The sequence below is a fragment of the Microcaecilia unicolor genome, chromosome 6 (genome assembly GCF_901765095.1).
Source record: "Microcaecilia unicolor chromosome 6, aMicUni1.1, whole genome shotgun sequence".
Classification (NCBI taxonomy): Eukaryota; Metazoa; Chordata; class Amphibia; order Gymnophiona; family Siphonopidae; genus Microcaecilia; species Microcaecilia unicolor.
In genome coordinates, this window is record NC_044036.1 from 31979645 (window position 1) to 31998887 (window position 19243).

Genomic DNA, 19243 nt, shown 5'->3' on the forward strand with positions numbered 1-19243 from the left:
TCGCGAGGCCACTTCAACTCTCGGCGGCCATTTTGAATCGGCGCCAAGATCACGAACAGGAAGGATGCATGCAGGGCTGCGCTCCGGGCAGGAAAGAGGGGGCTCTTTCCTGCCCCGAAGGCGGAAGAGGTCACTAGACCACCAGGGCAGTAGTAAGTAAGGGGAGGGTAGGCTGGCGGGCGGGCTGTCCTATAGGACGGCCCGCCCACCAGCCTGCCCATTTGTCCAGAAATCCGGACAAACGGGCAGATTGGCAAAACCCGCCCGGTTGCTCGGACATGTCCTCAAAAAGAGGACATGTCCGGGTAAATCCAGACATATGGTAACCCTACCTACAGGGCTCTTTTACTAAAGCTTAATGCCCTCTAATGAAATTAGCGTTTGTCTTTTACTGCACCTTGATTTCCTACAGGATTCAGCAGCCTGTGGGATCCTGGTGCTGCAGATTGATGAACCTGCTTTAGAGGAATAACACTATTTGAAAGTCACCATGCAAGCAACATTATTCCAGTGGTCTGGCAGCATCAGGCTGCAAAACAGTGGCCCTATACTCCTAGGCCACTAGCTGAGGGTTCCCCCCCCCCTGAGTTGAAGCCCCCGCTCCCCCTTCTCCCATCTGATAGGTTGCTGGGGTCTGAGGGCGTCATCAGGAAGGAGCGATGCCCAGTTGCTCCTGCCCTGTCCAGCGGTGCCTTCAAAATGGCACCCTAGCGGTAGTATCGTGTACTCCCGTTAGGGTCACATTCCAGATGTGTAACTGGGAGCTTTTAGGTGAAGTTCACTGCAGTGCCCCCTAGGGTGTCCCATTGCACTGCTGGGTTATCTGTATGGTCAATCTACTAGGAATGCTGGCTCCTCCTACATCCCAATGGTTTTATTTTGTGCGTTTTTCACTTGGACATTTTTTTTTTTTTCAAAAATGGGCCAAAAAGATAAATGTACTGAGCACAAAAACATTTAGGAAATGGCGATTTCTGAAACAAAAAGATAAACATTTTTCCGTTTTGAAAATAGCTGTACTCACCACTTGAATCTTGCATGTTTTGAGCAAAACATCCAAAGTCAGATTTAAATGTCATATCGAAAATGCCCCTCCTAATCATCCATCACTCTAAATATTGCTGGAATTTCTGCATCATAACTGCATTATCATCATTTAAAGGAAAGAATACTGTGATATCATCGGCATAAGTGAAGGACTGGATTTGAATTTTATCTAAAGTAAACCCTAAGGATTGCATCAAAATATTAAATAATGTAGGAGAAAGTGGATAACCTTGTGGTACTCCACATGGGGACCACCAGGGCTGTGACAACTCTTCTTGCATCTATACTGAACAGTGTCAATTAGATAAAAAGCCCTAAAACCATTCCAGAACTTTATGCTGAAGTTCAGATCCACTAAGTAAGTTCAACAATAAATCATGGTCAACCAAATCAAATGCACAGGATATGTCAAATAGAATTATTATCAAATTTTGACCATGGCTCGACAGATGGAAGCCTTGGGCAATTAGGGGCCCTTTTACTAAGCCGCATGGAGAGGCATAATCGAATGGAGGTGCCCATCTATAAGAGCGCCCATCTCTAAGGACAGCCTTGTAAAGAGGCATCTCCATCTGTATTATCGAAACAAGATGGGTGGCCATCTTTCGTTTCGATAATACGGTCGGGGACGGCCAAATCTCAACATTTGGGTTGACCTTAGAGATGGCCGACCTTAGTTTTTGCATATAATGGAAACTAAGGGCACCCATCTCAAAACCGGCCAAATCCAAGGCATTTTATCGTGGGGGGAGCCAGCATTTGTAGTGCCCTGGTCCCCCTCACATGCCAGGACACCAACCGGGCACCCTAGGGGGCACTGCAGTGGACTTCACAAATTGCTCCCAGGTGCATAGCTCCCTTACCTTGTGTGCTGAGCTCCCCCCAAACCCCCCCAAAATCCACTCCCCACAACTGTACAACACTACCATAGCCCTTAAAGGGTAACGGGGGGCACCTAGATGTGGGTGTAGTGGGTTTCGGGTGGGTTTTGGAGGGCTCACATTTACCACTACAAGCGTAACAGGTATGGGGGATGGGTCTGGGTCCACCTGCCTGAAGTGCACTGCAGTACCCACTAAAAACTGCTCCAGGGACCTACATAGTGCTGTGATGGAGCTGGGTATGACATTTTTTTTTTTAATTAACTTTAATCATTTATACAAGTTGCAAAAAAGATCATACTTGTTGAAACACAGAGAGAAATTAACATAAAGCAATCTTGAACCTAATTCGGCTCCAAAAGGTAACAATAGCACTCTTTCTTAGACCACAATATATGTACAGAGAAGGGGGGAGTGATTAGAAATAAAGAAACAAAAAGAAAATCCTCAAACAAAGGACAAAAATGTCCATTATAGTGGCTTAACATCTGATATTACCTTGTTATATCTTTATACCATTATTCCTTATTTAAGCTTTTCCTATCTACAAGAATCTGCAATTGATTAGGATCGTAGAAAATATACTCATTACCCATATATTTTACCACACATTTACAGGGATAGGCTAACAGAAATGTTGCACCCATCTCTCTCACTTAGTACATAAGTAATGCCATACTGGGAAAAGACCAAGGATCCATCGAGCCCAGCATCCTGTCCACGACAACGGCCAATCCAGGCCAAGGGCACCTGGCAAGCTTCCCAAACGTACAAACATTCTATACATGTTATTCCTGGAATTTTGGAGTTTTCCAAGTCCGTTTAGTAGCGGTTTATGGACTTGTCCTTTAGGAAACCGTCCAACCCCTTTTTAAACTCTGCTAAGCTAACCGCCTTCACCACTTTCTCCGGCAACGAATTCCAGAGTTTAATTACACGTTGGGTGAAGAAAAATTTTCTCCAATTTGTTTTAAATTTACTACACTGTAGTTTCATCGCATGCCCCCTAGTCCTAGTATTTTTGGAAAGCGTGAACAGACGCTTCACATCCACCTGTTCCACTTTGTCCCTCAACAACAAAAACTGCCTTCTCCTCTCCTGCGTAGCTCTAGTAACATCAGGGTAGATCCATATATATTTTTTTTTTTACCATAGAATGGTTTCATTGAGTTCTTAAAATAGAGTCTCATCAAGGAACTAAGATCTTGGTCAAATATTAAGGAAACAATTAATGTTCCGCGTGTCTCCACCTCAATAATCGGTTCTTCTAGAATTGCTGTTAAATTTTGACGATCTATTTCATTTCCCACTTGTCCAGGAACCACTTTTTTTTTAGGTAACGGCAGGTAATAAACTTTATTGCAAGGAGGAATAGCTTGTGGAGATATACCTAAATTCTCCATTAGGTATTTTTTAAATAAATCTGTTGCTGGGAAATTCAGTAGCCTCAAGGTGAGTCTTCTATTGTAATTTTCTAGATTTTCTATTTTTTTATGAATCAAAGAGTTTGTTGCATTTTTTACCAATTTAATCTCCTCTTGATTCAATTAAATTTTTTCCAAAGTCTCAGAGCATACCTTTTCCAAGGAATAATAAAGTCATCTGATTAACTATTGAAGTGGTCTCTTGTGCGGATTTATCAACAGTAGTTTTTAAATCTTGAAGGACCTTCCATATTGAAACCAAAGTTATTTCCTTAGGAAAAGCTTCTTCCACATTTTTCTCCTTACCAAAATCAAGGGATGCACTGCCAGGCTGAGGGTTTCCGTTGGCGCCTTCCATCTCGTCTAACCCTCCTTGCTCTCCCCTTGATTTGGCAGGGCATGGAGGTGGAATAACACCCGGGGGCGACAGCATGATATCTAGACCCTGGATCGCCAATACTTCCGCGTCAGCATCCAGTACGGGTCCCGCTCCTCCGGTCGCACAAGGTTGAGTCACCACGTAGCGCTCTAACGTTTGCTGCACTGGAGAGGAGGTTCTGGCCGCCAGCAGTTGGCCTTTCGTTACCCCCTTTCTTTTCGTGTGTGGCATCTCAGGAAACAATGATTTCAGCAACCAAGCATCCAAAAGCAGCGCGAGCATTAACGTGCGTGTTAGATCGCCATCTTGTCACGCCCCCTTCCCCAGATGACAGCTGCTGGGTATGACATTTGAGGCTGGCATAGAAGCTGGCAAAAAATGTTTTTTAATTAGTTTTTTTAGGTGGGAGGGGGCTGGTGACCACTGGGAGAGTAAGGGGAGGTGATCCCCAATTCCCTCCGGTGGTCATCTGGTCAGTTCGGGCACCTTTTCAAGACTTGGTCGTGAACAAAAAGGGACCAAGTAAAGTCGGCCAAATGCTCGTCAGGGATGCCCTTCTTTTTTCCATTATCGGCCGAGGACGGCCATCTCTTAACCACGCCCCCGTCCCACCTTCGGTTCACTGCCGACACGCCCCCTTGAACTTTGGCCGTCCCTGCGACGGAAAGCAATTGAGGGCACCCAAAATTAGCTTTCGATTATGCCAATTTGGGCGCCCTTAGGAGAAGGACGCCCATCTCCTGATTTGTGTCGGAAGATGGCCGCCCTTCTCCTTCGAAAATAAGCTGGATAGGCACCTATGCATGCCCAACGCATGTCAATTTTGAGTTACCACCCAGCTATCACATGGCCCTTGCAGTAATTTCATTTTTTATGTGTGTCCGCTACACGCGCTGGAAAATATTTTTATTTTCTGGCATGCGTGTGGTAATCGGGCAGTAATCAACATTTTACACGCATAGACCATTACCGCCCAGTTACCGTGTGAGACCTCACCACTAGCTCAATGGCTGGTGGTAAGGTCTCAGACCATTTTTATTTTCAGCAAAAAGAAAAAAGGCATTTTTTACAGGTGCGCTGAAAAATGACCCAAAACATGCGTCTACCCTACTGCGGGCCATTTTTCAGCACGCCTTTGTAAAAGGGCCCCTTAATGTATTCACTACGATTTCCGTACTGTAATTTTTATGCAAGCCTGACTGAAATGGATGTAATATCCCAAATTTTCCAAGTAATTATCCAGTTGTATAGCTATCCATCCTTTAATAATCTTAGTCAAAAGAGGAGTAGAAGCAACTGGTCTGTAATTCGATACTTCTTGAGGAAAACAAGTTTATAACATTAACAATATAGCTTATATTCCACCATACAGTGGGGGAAATAAGTATTTGATCCCTTGCTGATTTTGTAAGTGTGCCCACTGACAAAGACATGAGCAGCCCATAATTGAAGGGTAGGTTATTGGTAACAGTGAGAGATAGCACATCACAAATTAAATCCGGAAAATCACATTGTGGAAAGTATATGAATTTATTTGCATTCTGCAGAGGGAAATAAGTATTTGATCCCCCACCAACCAGTAAGAGATCTGGCCCCTACAGACCAGGTAGATGCTCCAAATCAACTCGTTACCTGCATGACAGACAGCTGTCGGCAATGGTCACCTGTATGAAAGACACCTGTCCACAGACTCAGTGAATCAGTCAGACTCTAACCTCTACAAAATGGCCAAGAGCAAGGAGCTGTCTAAGGATGTCAGGGACAAGATCATACACCTGCACAAGGCTGGAATGGGCTACAAAACCATCAGTAAGACGCTGGGCGAGAAGGAGACAACTGTTGGTGCCATAGTAAGAAAATGGAAGAAGTACAAAATGACTGTCAATCGACAAAGATCTGGGGCTCCACGCAAAATCTCACCTCGTGGGGTATCCTTGATCATGAGGAAGGTTAGAAATCAGCCTACAACTACAAGGGGGGAACTTGTCAATGATCTCAAGGCAGCTGGGACCACTGTCACCACGAAAACCATTGGTAACACATTACGACATAACGGATTGCAATCCTGCAGTGCCCGCAAGGTCCCCCTGCTCCGGAAGGCACATGTGACGGCCCGTCTGAAGTTTGCCAGTGAACACCTGGATGATGCCGAGAGTGATTGGGAGAAGGTGCTGTGGTCAGATGAGACAAAAATTGAGCTCTTTGGCATGAACTCAACTCGCCGTGTTTGGAGGAAGAGAAATGCTGCCTATGACCCAAAGAACACCGTCCCCACTGTCAAGCATGGAGGTGGAAATGTTATGTTTTGGGGGTGTTTCTCTGCTAAGGGCACAGGACTACTTCACCGCATCAATGGGAGAATGGATGGGGCCATGTACCGTACAATTCTGAGTGACAACCTCCTTCCCTCCGCCAGGGCCTTAAAAATGGGTCGTGGCTGGGTCTTCCAGCACGACAATGACCCAAAACATACAGCCAAGGCAACAAAGGAGTGGCTCAGGAAGAAGCACATTAGGGTCATGGAGTGGCCTAGCAAGTCACCAGACCTTAATCCCATTGAAAACTTATGGAGGGAGCTGAAGCTGCGAGTTGCCAAGCGACAGCCCAGAACTCTTAATGATTTAGAGATGATCTGCAAAGAGGAGTGGACCAAAATTCCTCCTGACATGTGTGCAAACCTCATCATCAACTACAGAAGACGTCTGACCGCTGTGCTTGCCAACAAGGGTTTTGCCACCAAGTATTAGGTCTTGTTTGCCAGAGGGATCAAATACTTATTTCCCTCTGCAGAATGCAAATAAATTCATATACTTTCCACAATGTGATTTTCCGGATTTAATTTGTGATGTGCTATCTCTCACTGTTACCAATAACCTACCCTTCAATTATGGGCTGCTCATGTCTTTGTCAGTGGGCACACTTACAAAATCAGCAAGGGATCAAATACTTATTTCCCCCACTGTATATCTTGTGGTTCAAAATGAATCACATTATAGAAGATGCTGAACAGTTCCGGGAAATACATTCATCAAATCTCTAATGATATTCAAGAAAAAAAAATTAATCCAATCGACTTGCTTCTGCAGAATAAATTTCCAAAAATAAATAGGTTTTAATTAGTTTTCGAAACTATTGAATATTTTAACACCCAACAGAAAGGACTTAACAAGGATCTGGGGTTCCTAGCCCACTATAAACCATAAAGCTGTATGTCTCTGTTGATCACCCCACCCCTCACCTATCCACACCCATCCTGTTAGAATATCAATGATATGCTTTGATGTCCCCATGCATACCTCCTACCCACCCCCCTCCTCCCACCCTGTCAGACTGTCACAGTAATGCTTGAATGTTTTCACTTATATACACTGTCAGCTAGCACATTTGCTTATTTCCGATCTGACAAAGAAGGGCGACCTTCGAAAGCTAATCAAGAAATGTATTAAGTTATGTCCAATAAAAAAGGTATCATCTTATTTTCTTTTCCATGTTTTATTTTGTTGGATTTCTATAGATTCTACATGGAATGTTGCTATTCCACTAGCAACATTCCATGTAGAAGTCGGCCCTTGCGGATCACCAACGTGGCCGCGCAGGCTTCTGCTTCTGTGAGTCTGACGTCCTGCACGTACTTGCAGGACGTCAGACTCACAGAAACAGAAGCCTGCGCAGCCTTCTACATGGAATGTTGCTAGTGGAATAGCAACATTCCATGTAGAATCTCCAATAGTAGCAACATTCCATGTAGAATCTCCAATGGTATCTATTTTACTGTCATAGTAATGCTTGAATGTTTTCACTTATATACACTGTCAGCTAGCACATTTGCTTATTTCCGATCTGAGGAAGAAGGGCGACCTTCGAAAGCTAATCAAGAAATGTATTAAGTTATGTCCAATAAAAAAGGTATCATCTTATTTTCTTTTCCATGTTTTATTTTGTTGGATTTCTATAGATTCTACATGGAATGTTGCTATTCCACTAGCAACATTCCATGTAGAAGTCAGCCCTTGCGGATCACCAATGTGGCCGCGCAGGCTTCTGCTTCTGTGAGTCTGACATCCTGCACGTATGTGCAGGACGTCAGACTCACAGAAACAGAAGCCTGCGCAGCCTTCTACATGGAATGTTGCTAGTGGAATAGCAACATTCCATGTAGAATCTCCAATAGTAGCAACATTCCATGTAGAATCTCCAATGGTATCTATTTTACTGTCATAGTAATGCTTGAATGTTTTCACTTATATACACTGTCAGCTAGCACATTTGCTTATTTCCCATCTGAGGAAGAAGGGCGACCTTCGAAAGCTAATCAAGAAATGTATTAAGTTATGTCCAATAAAAAAGGTATCATCTTATTTTCTTTTCCATGTTTTATTTTGTTTGATTTCTATTGATAACCTTAAGAGTGGACTAACACGGCTACCACACTCCTCTACTTTTCGAAACTGAAAATAAGTTGAGGAAGAAAATTAAAAAGTCTGAACATCTTTATCAAGGCGAGCAGCTTGAAATGAAAAGAGATTACTGAATATCCTAGATCTTTTCATAGCATTCAAAGAAGGAAAAACAAATGAAGCTGTTGATCTAGTAATCCTTGATTTTTGAGAAAAAAATAAAATGGGATAAAAATACATGGGAACTAGCCCATGAGCTACTTTATATATAATACAGAAAAATGTAAACAAGACCCTTGCATGAACTGGAAGCCAGTGACTCTTTTTAAAGTACAATAGTACGTTATCATATTTTTTCAAGGAATATGTCAAACGAAGAGCAATATTTTGAATGATGTTACAAAAATTTTACGTGCTCAGAATTAAAGAATTAAATGATCTTGATCAAAATATTTGCACACCTGTCTAAGATTACGCATAATAAAAAAGGCTCTTTGAGTTAGTGTATTAACATGAGATTCAAAAGACAACTTAAGAATCTAATAAGATACCTAACAATTGGTAAAGAGTCTGATTAATCCTAATGCTCGTTTCTTATTCTGTTGTAGACTGGCTAACCAATAAGAATTTTGTTTTTTCTGCATTAAGCTTAACCTTATGCATTTTCATCCAGGAGTCTAAAGAATTAATTATATTATGGAGTAAAACTGAATGAGATACAACCAAAGTGGTGACAGGGACCATAACTGTTAAATCATCCACATAACTATAGAAATAGACCCCCCCCCCCCCCCCAACTTCTCCAATGCATAACCCAAGGAATGTAGGTAAACATTAAAGAGGAGTGAGGATAGTGGGGAACCTTGCAGAACACCATCTAATTTTACTCTATAGTACTGAGATTTAAAAAATAAAATAGAAAACCAATTATAAACCTTCCCAGTAATTCCTAAACGTTCCAGAGTTCGGAGAAGAATTTCATTTATTTTATTTATTTATTTGCTGCATTTGTATCCCACATTTTCCCACCTCTTTGCAGGCTCAAAGTGGCTTACATTATGCTGCAATGACAATCGTCATTAACGGAATGAGATGAACAGAGTATTATTACAATTAATGTACAAAGATATCAAGAAAATTAGAAGAAATAATTAATACATATCAGATATGCAAAACGTAAAATAAGGTATAGCGATAAATGATAACAGTTTGATTAAAGTAGCCAAATTAAGGAGTTCACTGTTGATTAGTTCTAATACAGATGTGATGGTGAGTCTTTTATGAAGGGTTCTTATTATAAGTCACGTTGAATAGGTTAGTTTTCACTGACTTACTAGATCAATTGTACTGGATAGGTCAAACTGCAGCACCAATGCCTTCTTACCTTCACATAGATGTTTACAAAATATTATTTATTAATGAACCAATATTGATCCCGGTGCTGAAGTTTGACTTAAACCCCGATTGTGAAACGGGCAAAATGGAGTGATGATCTAAATAATCGGACAACTGGTAAGCCTCCAGTCCCTCCATAAGCTTACAGAAAAATGGTATGGAAGTTATTGGCCTATAATTTGAAATAGTAATCCTTTCTTTTCAGTTTCAGTAATGTCTTCTATTCTTTATTCATTTTGCTCTGTTTTGTGTTATTCTCAATAAATGTGTGATTATGCCATAACCTTCCTGCTGACCTACATTTCCATTTTAAAATAAGGAGCTCTACTACTACTACTATTTAGCATTTCTATAGCGCTACAAGGCATACACAGCACTGCACAAACATAGAAGAAAGACAGTCCCTGCTCAAAGAGCTTACAATCTAATAGACAAAAAATAAAGTAAGCAAATCAAATCAATTAATGTGTACAGGAAGGAGGAGAGGAGGTTACAAGTGATTACGAGTCAAAAGCAATGTTAAAGAGGTGGGCTTTCAGTCTAGATTTAAAGGTGGCCAAGGATGGGGCAAGACGTAGGGGCTCAGGAAGTTTATTCCAGGCGTAGGGTGCAGCGAGACAGAAGGCGCGAAGTCTGGAGTTGGCAGTAGTGGAGAAGGGAACAGATAAGAAGGATTTATCCATGGAGCGGAGTGCACGGGAAGGGGTGTAGGGAAGGACGAGTGTGGAGAGATACTGGGGAGCAGCAGAGTGAGTACATTTATAGGTTAGTAGAAGAAGTTTGAACAGGATGCGAAAACGGATAGGGAGCCAGTGAAGAGACTTGAGGAGAGGGGTAGTATGAGTAAAGCGACCCTGGCGGAAGACGAGACGGGCAGCTCTGAGTCAAACCATTTGTCTGACGGTCTAAGTATTCTAGTTTCAGATTTAAAGGGAACTAAACTATGTAGAATCTTTTTACTAAAATAAAACCAATCATTAATAAAATCTTTAGACTGCCAAGATATACTTTTCTTATCAGGCTGAGACCAGAAGGCTATCTGATCAACTGCTCCTCTGGAGAAATATGAGGTTTTTAAAGATGTTTTAGCTTTCCTTGCCAGTCTCCATTCTATGTTAAATCGCTATAAAAAATGATCAGACCAGGGAATTTGCAACCAATTACCCTCTGGAAAGTGTATATCTGGACATGCATCAGCTTTCGTAGAAGATATTAAATCCAGTTGATGTCCTGTAATTTGAGAAATACTAGAAGCAGCAAGTTGGTAGTTTAGAGCTCTTAAATAAGCAGAAAGATTTGATGTATCAGCCTTCTCTAAATGCAAGTTAATATCTCCCAACAGTAAATTAAATTTAGAATTTATAGAGTGTCTAAATACAAAATCATAAAATATTTCTTGAACTTTAACCCATTTACCTGATACCACATAGAATAATATACAAGTAACGGTATTCTCAAGAGAAGTGTCTGTAATTTGGTAGGCTGAAATTCCAAATTCTGAAGAAATATATGAATCCAAGACTTCTACTTAAAAAAAAGCTTTTAAAAATAAGGGCAGTGCCTCTACCTCTCTTTTTCTCTCTACATGTTAATTTTATTCTATATCCAGGTGGATAAATTTCTTTAATCAAAGGGTCAGCTGTAAATGTTACTGTCAAAAAATGACTACTAACAGCTGACTAGTATACCACAATAGCGGAAAAAGCCTCAAAAAGCTTCCATGTCTTGAATTGATCTGTTGAAGCTATATCGGGTCAAAGGACCCTACTTTCATCATTGGCATAAAAAAACGCTACTGCTTAAACTGTTTTAAATTTCATTAATTTTACTTAATTTTCAATTGTTTATCTTATTAGTTGTACTTTACTAATAATACTATCAATGTTAAATAAACACCACACTTATCTTTACAGTGGGTGCTTCATGGATAGCGTAAATCGCTGAATTCTTCTCTCTCAGGTACAAGTGCGGGGCCGACGATGGCCAGCGTTTCGCAAGGCTGCTTCAGGGCCTCTATCGCACAGTCTGAAGAAGAAATATTAACATTAAAGATAGCACAGGAACTCAATAATATCATAAATAATCACACACATACTTCGAAGAAAGGTCAGCCCGAAGTGTTACGCTCTCCTATTGACTCACGGACAGGTCAATATGGCTGCTTTATAAAAAATCTGACGTCAGACACTGTCAGGTCAAAATACCAATAGGAAAGCTCTAAAAAACGTGACTCCACTCAACACGGTGGTTTAAACCCGTCGGGTGCAAAGAATGTAATCTGAATATCCATTTTTGCTCACATTGTAACAGGAACTTCTGATAATCTCCACCTCTTTTAGTTTGATAAGTAGATTGAAGCACCACACATCGCAACTCTTCAAAAGAATGTTGATACATATTACAGTGCATCGCTAACGGAAGCCCAGTCCGATTGGTACGAATAGAGCACTCTGTTCTCTGAGTCTGACGTCCTGCACGTACAACAAGAGCAGGAGCAGGACAGAGAGGACGTCGGCTGGTGGGGAGTGGGGTCCCCTGCCAGCAAAAGTGAAGGTAGGCGGCGGCGGGGGAGGGTTCGCGGCGGGAGGGGGGTCGGAAAAGACGTGGGGGGGCGGCAATGGCACCGGGGGGGGGGGGGGCGCTGGAGGGAGGGCTAAAATGTGCCCCTCCCCTCGGGCTTTGGACCACCCTCCCAAGGAAGTCTGGCTACGCCCCTGATACATATAAAGTATCTTGTTGGGCAGACTGGATGGACCGTACAGGTCTTTATCTGCCGTCATTTACTATGTTACTAATGTTACTCTTTGGGGTTCTACATGGAATGTTGCTACTAATTGGGATTCCAGAATCTTGTAACTCTTTAGGATTCCAGAATCTTCAGAACTTTTAGTACAAGAACAGTGCTGGGTAGACTTCTACGGTCTGTGCCCTGAGAAAGGCAGGGACAAATCAAACTCGGGTATACATAAAAAGTATCACATACCATGTAAAATGGGTTTATCTTGTTGGGCAAACTGGATAGACCGTACAGGTCTTTATCTGCCGTCATTTACTATGTTACTAGGTTACAATATTTACATCTCATTAGTGTTGAGCATTAGGGTGTTGTTTTTCTGTGCTATTCTGGCGGTATTTTTACAGTGCTATTCGGAACAGGGCTGGAGTTTTGAGCATTGGGGGCCCGAGTGTCCTATGGCAAAGGCACCTCTATTGCCAACTTCTTATAGTGATGCTATCAGATGTGGAAAGCATGCAGATCAATATTCAGACTCCACAGCTGACATTTCTTTCAAACAGTGGCACACTGAAGCATTTACAGAACTAACATCCTTTCTAGCTATGTTCAAGGGGACCACTGCACCTAGACTGTGGATTTATTTTATTTATTTATTTATTTATTTATTTATTTATTTATTTATTAGGATTTATTTACTACCTTTTTGAAGGAATTCACTCAAGGCGGTGTACAGTAATAATAGATCAAACGAGCAATAGGCAATTACAGCAGCAAAAATATTCAAGTAACAATACAAAGTATGGCATGGTATACTCCTTGCAATGACTACACAATACGTAACAGAACATTATAATTGGTAGTGAAGGGTGAGGCAAAGTTGTAACATATAGACAGTGGTGTGCTGGATCAGGCTCTCACAGGCTCACAAGAGCCGGTTGTTAAGTTTTTAAGAATTTTGGGAGCCGGTTGTTAAAGTAGGGCCCTCCATGGCTACTTTAACAACTGGCTCCCAAAATGTGGGCTTGGGCCCCCTGCTGAATTCTCTTTTACTTTGCTGGTGGGGATGCTGAGCCCTGCCAGCCAAGTAAATAGACTACTGCTGCTCCCCGCTCCTTGTTTCCAGCTCTGGTCAGCAGGCTGAGACTTCTCGAGCATGTGAGAAAAGTTCCAGCATGCTGCTCAGAGCAAGACGTTGGGAGTGGTGGCAGTCCATTTATTGGCTGGCAGCAAAGGTATGCCTAGCGTGCCCGCACGAAGGGAGGGAGGAGAGAGAGGCAAGTGTTGCTCCCCCCCCCCCCCCCCGACCACCCCTGGCCCTTCCAACTGCAGAGCTGGCTACGTCTGGAGAAAGAGCCTGTTGTTAAAAATTTACCAGCACACCCCTGCATATAGATGAGTAACAAAGTGGGAAGAACTTGAAAGTAAGGTGACTGATTTGAAGAAAGTTGCACGTGAGGTCAGAGAGATGGTTAAATATTATCTCAGCTAGGGTAGGAGTGGATAAACATGTCCCGCTGCAGTATGTGCAGCCCAAGTCAATCCTTGTGTGTGTGAGTGAGACTAACAAGTTAGTTAGTTACTTCTTCCATTAAAGGCTTCCATCCTGCAATGCGAGTAGCAGTGGCAGGAAAGCTACAGAAAAGAGAAAATCTATTTCCCAAGTCCATCGGATTTTTCATGGTTGGCCACCAGAAACTTGCAGTGCTTCCAGTATGACCACGGGAAACCCTTGGATTTCCGTGTTAATCTGTGCACATGTTGAGCACTACAAATGTTTGAAAACACATTCAGCCCCCCAGAACTGGCTCCACCATGAACCTCGCTTCAGAAGTTTATTCTTATATCCTCAGTGCCATCTTGCTCAGCTTAGAGGGAACAGTGGACACGCCCCTCCACAATAAAGTAAAAAAATATATTTTGGCACCCGATCACGCAATTAATGTAGGATGCCTGAACACATTCTGTGGTAAAAAGCCATTTTAAATAGTGATAAGTGTGTGCTACTGCTTACTGCAGCTTAGTAAAAGGATCCCTAAATAAATAAAAAAATTGTCCTCTTCAAAGCCTGCAGTCAAAATACAAAACACAAAAAAATATTACGACTATGATTAAAATAATTTAGTATGCACCAGGAAAAATTGGAATAAACAGAATTATGTACAATTCGCACTTCCTTTGTATTTACAGAGAGAATTTGGAGAAAGCTGATTCAACACGATTTCCCTCCTGCAAGTTCTGAATTGCTCTTTGAAAGAAAAGCAGGGGCCTTGAGAGAAGGCTTAGCTTTGCCATAATTAACATCTGGCAGTTTCAATGGGAGCTTCGGATCTCCGATCTCGTTGAGGCAATAATACAGCTTAGCTCATTTGGAGCACACTGCTGTCAACAGTGCGTCACAAGTACTTTTTAAGCAGAAGCTCTGATTTTTTTTTCCAGTTCCATAGCTCCTTTTGGCTTTATGCAGCACTTGGGAGTCACAAGATTGATGCGTTCAAGAAGAGGCCCCTTTAGGATAGAGGAATGTTTATACTGCGCACTTGGCCTGTAGGGGTTTGTTTTCTTCCCATAAACAGCAGATCTGTCCTCTGGGCAGGCTGTTGACAAATTTGCAGTGATTAAGTGAAGCACAGATCTCTTAGGGGGGTGCAATCAAAAGTGAGGTGTGGCACTAGTGGAAAGTCTACAGCAAAATATCAAGCTTGCATTTTCACCCTAGTTGTGATCCTGGTGTTGAAAGGTTAAGAGGGTTGCTAGTGCATCAAAAACTCTTCATGTAAGAGTGAGATTATTAATGACAGGGCACCAATATTATTTAACTAGTCCACTTTATAATGACAGCTGTGGGGACCAGGAACATTACTAGTTGTGACACCTATTAATAGTTAATATTAATGAGATGCAAGTAAGAGAAAATAGCATAGTTAAAATTTTTGCACTGATGCATCTGTGAAGCGTTTGTGCATTTAAACACGTGCTCATGTTTGTTGCAGAAATAAGTAATGGGTTTGTGCACCGTATTGTCTTAAGAGCGGACATTTAGGGCTCCTTTTACTAACCTGCAAATCGGTTAGCGCAGCTACATTGCCACATGCCAACTGATTAGCGCAGGATTAGCCCTTACCGCCTACAAAGTGGGTGGCAGCAGCGGTAAAAATGGTCAGCGCACAGGAAAGACCTGCATAATGATGCACTAAGGTCACTTTTTTTTTTTTTACCACAGCTTGGTAAAAAGACCCCTTAGAAATTAAATGGTTGTCACAGCTGCCGTGCACCCAGACTCACCCCTTGCCGCTGCAGTTTCTGCGGCGTGTCCCGAGGCAGGGTGGGCCACAATTCCATCATGCTGTTGCCAGTGGGGAGCATGGTGACTGCAGGATGCAAGGTGTGCAAACGTCTCTTGCACGCTTCTTGAGGACACAGTGGTGGGCGCCGACAGATGAAGTCGCGACAGGGCTCCTATTTCTGACACCCTCGGCTGTACCTCTTTGCTTTCGTGTCGCTAGCCCCAGTTCTTGCCTAGCCTCGCCAAGCTCCAGTTCCTGCCAAGCTACAGCCAAGCTCCAGTTCCCACCAAGCTCCGGATCCTGCCAAGCTTCAGCCAAGCTCCATGTCCCGCCACAGCTCAATCTAAGCTCTGGTTCCTGCCAAGTTTCAGCCAAGCTCCAGGTCCCACCAAGCCCCGGTTCCTGCCAAGATTCAGCCAAGCTCCAGATCCCACCAAGCTCCGGATCCTGCCAAGCTTCAGCCAAGCTCCATGTCCCGCCACAGCTCAATCTAAGCTCTGGTTCCTGCCAAGTTTCAGCCAAGCTCCAGGTCCCACCAAGCCCCGGTTCCTGCCAAGATTCAGCCAAGCTCCAGGTCCCACCAAGCTCCGGATCCTGCCAAGCTTCAGCCAAGCTCCATGTCCCGCCACAGCTCAATCTAAGCTCTGGTTCCTGCCAAGTTTCAGCCAAGCTCCAGGTCCCACCAAGCCCCGGTTCCTGCCAAGATTCAGCCAAGCTCCAGGTCCCACCAAGCTCCGGATCCTGCCAAGCTTCAGCCAAGCTCCATGTCCTGCCAAACTTCTGCCAAGCTCCAGGTCCCACCACAGCTCCATCCAAACTCTGGTTCCTGCCAAGATTCAGCCAAGCTCCAGTTCCTGCCAAGCTACAGCCAAGCTCCAGTTCCCACCAAGCTCCGTATCCTGCCAAGCTTCAGCCAAGCTCCATGTCCCGCCACAGCTCAATCTAAGCTCTGGTTCCTGCCAAGTTTCAGCCAAGCTCCAGGTCCCACCAAGCCCCAGTTCCTGCCAAGATTCAGCCAAGCTCCAGTTCCCACCAAGCTCCGGATCCTGCCAAGCTTCAGCCAAGCTCCATGTCCCGCCACAGCTCAATCTAAGCTCTAGTTCCTGCCAAGTTTCAGCCAAGCTCCAGGTCCCACCAAGCCCCGGTTCCTGCCAAGATTCAGCCAAGCTCCAGGTCCCACCAAGCTCCGGATCCTGCCAAGCTTCAGCCAAGCTCCATGTCCTGCCAAACGTCTGCCAAGCTCCAGGTCCCACCACAGCTCCATCCAAGCTCTGGTTCCTGCCAAGATTCAGCCAAGCTCCAGTTCCTGCCAAGCTTCAGCCAAGTCCCTGGGTCTCCTAAGCTCCAGCCAAGCTCTGATTCCTGCCAAGCTTCAGCCAAGCTCCGGTTCCTGCCAAGCTTCAGCCAAGCTCCAGATCCTGGTGTAAGTGGGCGTGCCTAAAATGCCATGCAATGCATGCAACTGATAGTATTCTATAAGTTAAGTGCAACCCGTGGAAACCCCCCCCCCCCCATGACATGCCCATGCTGTGCCTATGTGAATGCCTCCCTGACACCGTTCTAAGCGATCTAGATGCATTGTTTTATAGTAGTGCCCAGCACTTGCACTAATAACTGTCAATTATTGGTGCTGATCACATGGATAAAAGCACTATGATCTAAACACTATTGGTGCCCAAATTTAGGCATCAGCTTCTAGAATTGGCCTGTTATAGCATTAATGCACCTTACTACGTGAGCCTCATAGAATGACCACATACCTCCATATACAGTGCAACAAGATGAGCCAGTCCTGGGTTTAACGCTCTGCATGCAGGGAGATGTAGTTCTGCTTTAAGGAAATCAGAGCTATGTCTCTGTGGTAAAACCAAGACAAACTATCCACCTGAACATGGAGCAATTTGATTGCCCTCCTGGTTGCGAAGAGTTCCGGACTGAGGACTGTGAGCGACCATTACAGAGATTCTTCTCATGAGAAAAGTGCCGTGCCGTTGAACCCTCTGTGAACGGATGGAACACATGTTTGAAAAGAAAAAAAAGACTGATGCACATTTTTTGGAACTGGAATTTTGTTCACTTATTTATTTATAGTTGAGCACCAATTTAAACAGCTCTGTCAATTGGGGTTTTTGACCTATGATTGAATTGCTGCTAAAGATATTTATCTGTGATAACACATATGTGTTAAATATCCTGCGACATATGAGGTCTTTTTTCCCTAACTGAATTTAAGTTAATAGTGAACCTGTAAAGCCCACTGTTGGGTTGATTCTGACACTTAGGATTTCAAGTGGACTTTTTTTGGCCAATTTTTTGGGATTAAGTGATCTTCCACTCATTACAGTCATTGACGTAGTGGAACCATGTTTCCTATTCTGTGAGCTGATATAGCTCATGTTTTCAGAACTTCTGTATATCTCGATACTGTGTAGACCTGTTGTCTGGCTCTGCTACTTTCCGATCGTATCTTACAGTTTCTAAAGTCCTTTTAACTCATTTTCTTTGTCCTCTGCTGAGTCTGGGAACTGTTCCATGCAAATATACATGATATTAAGTTAGTGCTGGGAAATGTGAATTAAACTTACTATAAGAACAATGTAATGAAGCAATGTATTCACCTCTTTAACTTTCTACTTTTACCTTTTATTCAAAGCTGCGCCTTTAAAATTATGGATGCAATGAAACCCCCACACAGGCTTTTGGCCGTGTAAATGATTTTTTAAATTGTCCTCAGGTTGTGCTTTTTCATTTTATGCATCATTCTAATCCAGGGGTTTTCAACCCAGTCCTTGGGACGCACCAAGCCAGTCTGGTTTTCAAGATATCCACAATGAATACAAATGAGGTAGATTTGCATGGCCTGCCTCCTTTGAATGCATATTCATTGTGGGTATCCTGAAAAACCTTATTGGCTTGGTGTGTCCCGAGGACTGGGATGAGAACGCCTGGTGTAGACAGATCACATCTGTAACATTTTCATCTCTGTCATTTTCAGTCTTTTCGGGGATTGGATGCAGAAAAAAAAAAGTATTTCGAGTAGTAGCTCAAGGTGAGCTACATTCAGGTACAGGTGGTATTTCCCTGGCTTCAAAAATAGTATCTCAGGCAATGGAGGGTAAGAGGGCAATTCTGTAAAATCCCCCAATTCTGTATAGGTCACCCAAACTTGGATGCAGATCCCAGATCCATGTGTAAACTAATTATTTCAGTGTACTTGAATGTAACTCACCTTGAGCTACTACTGAAAAAGGTGTGAGCAAAATCTAAATAAATATTTGAGATTCTAGATGGAATGTTGCTACTATTTGAGATTCTAGATGGAATGTTGCTATTCCACTAACAACATTCCATGTAGAAGCCTGCCCTTGCAGATCAGCAACGTGGCTGTGCAGGCTTCTGTTTCTCAGACTCACCAGGACGTCAGACTCACAGAAACAGAAGCCTGCGCGGCCACATTGCTCATCTGCAAGGGCAGGCTTCTACATGGAATGTTGCTAGTGGAGGAGTAGCCTAGTGGTTAGTGCAGTGGAACGTTGAACGTTGCTACTATTTGAGATTCTACATGGAATGTTGCTGAGTGGAGGAGTGGCCTAGTGGTTAGAGCACCGGGCTTGCAATCCCGAGGTGGCCGGTTCAAATCCCACTGCTGCTCCTTGTGATCTTGGACAAGTCACTTAACCCTCCATTGTCTCAGGTACA